At 38.9% G+C, this 7264-nt stretch overlaps 1 pseudogene across 1 annotated transcript; it reads right to left on the bottom strand.

Annotated features, from left to right (window-relative positions):
- Nucleotides 1-6635: 6635 nt before the first annotated feature.
- Nucleotides 6636-6963, bottom strand: LOC308338869 (bolA-like protein 3; annotated as a pseudogene). The gene has a single exon. The product of its transcript is annotated as a bolA-like protein 3 (transcript).
- Nucleotides 6964-7264: the final 301 nt, after the last annotated feature.

The following is a 7264-nucleotide window of genomic DNA, read 5'->3' as shown; positions in this document are numbered from 1 at the left end:
CTCTCTCTGCCTGCCTCTCTGCCTACTTGTGATATAAATAAATAAATAAAATCTTTAAAAAAATATGCCTATTATAGCCTTTAAATGATATGTAAATAAAAATAAAAAATAAGGGCAACTATCACTTGGAAATCATATTACAATCTAAGGAATGCTTTCACATTTTGTCTCCTAGAATTCAAAACAATAACCAATGGAGTCGGTATGACAAATATCATTATTATCTACCTCTAACTGGCAGATTAGGGAACTTAAAACTTAAGATCTTCATAAGATCACAATCCTAGCAATAAATTTGAATTCAAGTCTTCTTCTATCCAGAAGTTAGGGTACCTCAGAGACTTTAAATGAATTGCCAAAGGCTAGCAGCATGTCAGCTGCAGAATATGAAATCTGGGGTGCCTGGGTGGCTCAGTGGATTAAGCCGCTGCCTTCGGCTCAGGTCATGATCTCAGGGTCCTGGGATCGAGCCCCACATCGGACTCTCTGCTTGACAGAGAGCCTGCTTCCTCCTCTCTCTCTGCCTGCCTCTCTGCCTACTCGTGATCTCTGTCTGTCAAATAAATAAATAAAATCTTAAAAAAAAAAAAAAAAGAATATGAAATCTGGGCCATTTACTCCCAAACCAGTGCTCTCACCACTGCAAAACACTGCAGATGCTCTCATACTTATAGATACAATTCTCAAGACTCATTTTCCCTGCAGCTGGTCTGCAAGTCAATACTAATCACATTACTAAACCTTACGTTCTTCTTACTTGAACTACTGACCAGGGCCTATTCAAAAGAGATAGAATTCTTCAGCCCTCTCTCTTCATTTATATGACAAAATTGTCTCAGGAGTGTTTTAAAGGGTTCTTTTTTTTTTTTTTTTTTTCACAACAAGAGCAGGAACCTGCAATTTAGAGAAGAAGCATTTGAGACAAATTGCTAAAAGTATCCTTTTAAATAGTGAAATGCGGGGTACCTAGGTGGCTCAGTTGGTTAAGGGTCTGCCTTCAGCTCAGGTCATAATCTCAGGGTCCTGGCATAGAGCCCCATGGGCTCCCTGCTCAGTGGGGAGCCTGCTTCTCCCTCTCCTCCCTGTTCCTGCTCTCTCTCTCTATCTCTGTCAAATAAATAAAAACCTTAAAAAAATAGTGAAATGCACAAACCTAAGCATAATGTGATTTTGTACCACATTTTGTGATTGTGTGATTGCATAATGTGTTTTGCAAAACAATCAATGACAAAGTATCCTTCTATAACTTTATATTTAAATACATATAACATGTTTTATAGGTCTTTATAATTATAATGTTTACAGAAGGAAAATGCAGGAGAAGACAAAGCAGATGGTTACTTTGGGGCTAGGAGAACTGTATAGTAATAGGTGAAGATAAGGAGGGAAGGGAAAGGCAAATAAAAAATAACAAAGTGGGATGCCTGGGTGGCTTAGTGGGTTAAGCCTCTGCTTTCGGCTCAGGTCATGATCCCAGGGTCCTGGGATCGAGTCCCGCATCAGGCTCTCTTTTCAGCAGGGAGCCTGCTTTCCCCCCACCCTACCTGCCTCTCTGCCTACTTGTGATCTCTGTCAAATAAATAAATAAAATCTTTAAAAAAATAAAAAACAAAAAAAAATAATAACAAAGGAAAAAAAGCTGCATCTACAATATGACCCAGTTTAAGTAAAATAGTAATATTGTGTGTACCTATATATATGCTATGTGCATATAAGTGTATATATTTTGGGTTTAATATTATATAAATACACAAATGTTACATTTTTAAATGATCTCTTTACAGTAATGTCATGTGAATAGTTCATAGATGAACACTGAAACAGAAGTAAAGAAATACTTAGGAACAGATTCCAGGACACTATTGCCTTCCAAAAGTACAAATTGATGTAATTTGCAATTATACACACCACCAACAACAAAAACAACAATTAAAAAAGAACCAGACCTCCTAAACCACAAGGCTGCTCTTCTCCAATAGGAATTCTGGGAGGGGGGGACAGCTCAGTCGGTTAAGCATCTGCCTTTGGCTCAGGTCATGATCTCAGGGTCCTGGGATCCAGTTGGGCAGGAGTATGTTTCTCTCTCTGCCTGCTGCTCCCCCTGCTTGCTCTATATTTCTGACTAATAAATAAATAAAATCTTAAAAAAGAAAAAAAAAAGAATTCTGGGAGGAAACTTGTCTGGATGGTGAATAAATCATGTAATTTCTCCAGCCTATATCTGTTATGACACATTTGCTGCTCACTTCCTAGACATAGATTACTGCTTATATCTAAAATCTCTAAATTCTCAAATGTAAAATAAATATCAAAAGCCTGTTAAATTTGAGGAGGCGGCGGCAAAAAATAAAATAGAATAAGCAGCAAAAAAAAAAAAAAAAAATCAGACAGAAGGGGGCACCTAGGCTCTTGGTTTTGGCTCAGTTGGTGATCTCGAGGTTCTGGAATGGAGTCCTCTCCGGGTCTCTGCCACTCATTGGGAAGTCTGTTTGAGGATCCTCTCTCTGCCTCTGCCCCTCCACCTGCTCTCCCACCTCTCTCTCTCATTGATAAATAAATCTTTTAAAAAACGAAAGATGTGGTATACATATTTTGATTAAGCAAATAATTTCCTCTAATAAAAAGTTAAATTGACCATTAATTCTGTGTATTTTAAGTGATGTAATGAAAGTTCCTATATTTATGTTGAACAAATTAGTTTTCCAAATGTAAAGGTCGTCATTTCAACAGCTGGATTTTCTGACTTTTCCCAATTAACAGAGCAATGCATGCGGAAAATAAGAAATAATAAAATCCCATTATTGTAATGTTACAATGTATCACAGGAAAAGCAAGAAAGAAGTCTCATGGGAAAGTCAATAAATAGCTTAATTAAATATTACACTTGTGTTACTGTGTAGGCAATATATTTTTTTATTTTTTATTATTTCAGTGTTTTATTTTTTTATTATGTTATGTTATTTGGAAATGGGAAAATATCTCTAAAGACAGTTTATTTTCTAAAGATTTTACTCAACGATTACCAAATAATTAAATTTACAGTGATATATGCTCATCCAAATGTTCTTAGAGGTGGAGAGGCCCACTGTCTGTCCTACACACCATTTGGAATCAGAATGGCTCTTTGGGAATCATGACGTCCACATGCTGCCAGGCTGCCCTCTTCATCAGGCAGGCGGATGACTCCAGAACAGACTCCTCCACGAGTCACAAAGGACCTGATACGCTTAATACAATCAACAGTTTGGGAGGATGCTCACACTGTAATACACCTGCACTGAGTTTTTCATATAAACAGAACTCTAAAGGAAATTTACTGAAAACATATTCAATAGTTAGTACTAGGAATATTATTCTCTTAGAGCACTAAGCCGAACATGTTTCTCATAAGTCAAGTATTGTTTTTGTTTTTGTTTTTAAGATTTCTTTCCTTTATTTGAGAGAGAGCAGGGGGAAGGGGCAGAGAAACTCTGAAGCAGGCTCCACGTTCAGCATGGGACTTGACCTCATGAACCTGAGATCACAACCCTGAGATGAACCTGAACCAAAACCAAGAGTTGGAGCCTTAACCGGCTGCATCATCCAGGAGCCCCCTCATAAGTCAAGTTTGCTACAACTCAGGTAATACCCAGTTCAAAAGCCACGGCCACATATGACATGAAACAAACTGGAGTATATTCCTTGTTTAAAAATGTGAGGAGTTTACAATACTCCAAAGGGGAGAGATAAAATCCAAGTAGTTATAAAATCATGAGATTGCAGTAGACTGGGCATTCTGTAACCATGTATTATCTTAACTGGTCTTTAGCGGGTCAACTTTATTGCTGGGTCAGAAAAACTGAAGAGAATAATGAATGTGAACTGACTATCCAAAAGGCAGAACCCCATTTGAGTGATGGAAAATGGAGGGTATTTAAAGTTTACATCCTCAAAGTATCTAAGTACAATCAGAATGCTCATGAATATGAACTGGACTTAAAAAGCCAGTCACTATCACACTCTCCATCCTGTCGTAGTCAGACAAGCGTTAGCTAAACCTACCTCTGTCTTCTGTTCCCTTTCTTTCCATGGCTGCATGTGGCCAACATGTCTCCATGATCTCCTGTGTCCAGTGCCCACTCTCAGGACTCCATCTCCAAATTCTAGACTTGACTTGGCTCAGATATCCATCCATGGTCCAGTCAGCCATAGTGTGGAGCATGAAGTCATGTGATACAGAAGACTGCCTCTTCTGGAAACTAGAGGAAAGCAGATTCCCTAAGGAAAAGGTGTGTGAGGGGAAGGAATGACTGGCATCTCTACCACAGAGGCATTCATTCTTCACCATCCCACATGTCCCAGTCTTTGCCCTCGTTCTGCGCACAGCACACCACAGCATCTGTCAATGATCAGCTCAAAGGTGAACACAGTGGTACCAATCAGCCTTGGCATTGCCTCAGGAGTGTAAGTTATAACACGCCTCCGTCATAAGACTGTGTGTTAGTTGGGATGTGTGAGGTCACAGAAAGCTCTCTTTTAGGGATGACTGGGTGGCTCAGATCATGATCCCAGGGTCCTGGGATCGAGCCCCACATCGGGCTCTCTGCTCAGCAGGGAGCCTGCTTCCTCCTCTCTCTCTCTCTCTCTCTCTCTGCCTGCCTTTCTGCCTACTTGTGATCTCTGTCTGTCAAATTTTAAAAAAATTTTTCTTTTTAAAAGAAGGCTTTCTTTTAGACTCTGCTACTGGTATGAAATTCTTACCGTATCCCCTATAATCATCTCAATGGGAAATCAAGTATCCCACATTCTCAAGTCAGCCTTCCTATAAGCAAAAATAAAAAAATAAAAAGCTCTGCTACAAGCAGAAGAAATTACACGGTTACCTATACGCAGAATAAAAACAAATAGGTGTGTGTCAATCAGTATATTCTATTCCTATATTCTTTAGTTAGTATACTGCCTCTGAATATTTCTGCCCAGGCACCTGAGGTCAATTTTTCTTCTATCATTCTGAAGTCTGCGCTCCCTCAAGACCGCCAGTACTTCTATTCTACATCTGATGCGAGCTGACTTTCTCTTTCCTGTCCCTCTTGATCTCTGCTGTTTTTGACAATTCTGACCAAGGCCTTTTCTAATTTCCAGGTCCTCATACAGATCCTTGAGTTCTCCTTGAGCCACTATTCCTAAGATCCAGAGCCATCTTCCTCCACTGCATAAACTAATCAGCATGTTCCCTTATTTACTACAACTACTATTTACTGGTGGCAATAAACACTTTATTAGCAGTAGTAACACTGGGAGTAACTAAGCACCTGATCACTGGTCCGGAGAATAACTACAATGGAGAAATTCGAATTTTGTCTTTAATTTATCGGTACCTCTTGTTATAAGGCAACATCACCATAAACGGCTCTGAAAATATTTTGTTATAACAAATGTGAGGGGAGTCTGGGTGGCTTAGTCAGATAAGTGACTGCCTGCAGCTCAAGCCATGATTCTGGAGTCCCATGATAAAGTCCTGCATCAGGCTCCCTGCTTAGCAAGGAGTCTGCCTCTCCCTCTGACCCTCCCTCCCCCTGCTCATGCTCTTTCTCTCTCTCTCAAATAAATAAATTAAATATTTGAAAAACAAATGTGAGCATCATATTCTACTCTTCTTAAACATCAAGCAACAAAATTCTTTAAACTACTGGACCAAATAAGAGAATAAGAAGATAAAATATCTTTTTTTTTTCTAAATAGAGACAATTCAAGAAAAAACATCTGAGATCAAAAGATAGGTATGGTATCAAGAAATGGCAAGTAAGAAAATAAGTTACTTTCATATGTCAAAGCAATGCTATTACATTCAGCATGTCCAATAATTGTGATTTAAAACAGAGCAGAGTCCATTTATTCATAACCACCATTTATAAATGCCTACCTTATGCAGATGCTGTGCAGGACAAATTAAAATTAAAATCATAGCCCTTGGGAACTTGAACGTCTAATTGAGAATTGAATGCATAATAAACAGAAAGGGTCACTCACCACTTTTTTATCCTAAATACATTCTATCACATTTTAACCAGCTAAAAGCATTATACCTTTTTCTCCCTGACTTGATTGACAGCTTAGCTGAGCACAGAATTCCAGATTGGAAATCATTTCGATCAGAATTTTGAATATGTCACTCCATTATCTTCTGGTATTCAAGGTGGCTCATGAGAAAATGTGTACAGTTTTGAACCTTGGTCAGTTTTCTTCTTCCTCAGAGACTTTTCTCTTTGTCAATTTTCTGGAATTTCATGATAATATACCACCATGTGGATCCTTTTCTTATCCTTTGTTCTGTGCTCCCTCATGGGTCCCTATCAGTCTGTCCATCTGTAACCTTCAGATATGGTATGTTTCCCTGATAATTCTTCCCCGTTTTTATCCCCTTCTGTGTTCTCTATTCTCTCTGCTTATTCTATTTTCTTGATAGGGGAACTCAAGAACTTACTTTCTGTTGCCTTTAATTAAACTCTAAATAGAGAACATATTCTTCTACGATTATAATACCGAAATGTCAATGAACAAAATAGATAATTATTTGGCAAATGCCTAGTAAAGGATGGTGTCAGCCAAGTTCATCCATGGCATCGAGCAGCAGCATCTACACGGCCAGGGCGTGGTCAGTGTTTGGGGATGGAGGTAAACATCCGCAATCCGTGCATCCCTTTGATTTCTTCTTTCAGAGGCTGCTTTACCATCTGGGGCTGCTGGACAGTTTTCTTCTCCTTAAACTCTTCTGTCTTGATCCGGATTTCATACATCGCCCCACAGCCTCCTGAAATGTCGGTGACTTTGGTAGTTGTAGCTCCGGAAAACCTTGAGAATTTGGGTCACTTTGGGATCCCCCTCAGTTTTCGAGGCAAACATCCGCTGGGCACAGTGGAGAAGAGGAAGCCCGCGGATCCCATGAAGTAGCCATGCTGTAGCAGCCGGGCTCCACACCACCATGCCTATCTTTCCTCAACTTTTTCACCTCTTTGGTTGTTTTACTTGTAAAGTTTCCTCAACTATATCTTTCAAAGGGTCTATTAAATGTTCGATTTCCAGTCCCATCGTTTTCATTTCCAAGAATTCTACTTTGTTTATTCAATGTGATTCAACAGTTTTTATTTCTAAGAATTTTAGTTTATTTGATGGCCTTTTTTGTTTCATTTATAAAATATATTTTCTCATCTGCTTAGTGATATTAATTACAGTGTTCATTATTTGACTTCGTTCTTTATATTTTTCATCTACCCTCTGTTCTTTA

This window comes from Martes martes, assembly GCF_963455335.1.
Source record: "Martes martes genome assembly, chromosome: 2".
NCBI classification, from domain to species: domain Eukaryota; kingdom Metazoa; phylum Chordata; class Mammalia; order Carnivora; family Mustelidae; genus Martes; species Martes martes.
Note: the sequence above shows the minus strand (reverse complement) of the source record. Positions and strands in the feature narration are given on the sequence as shown.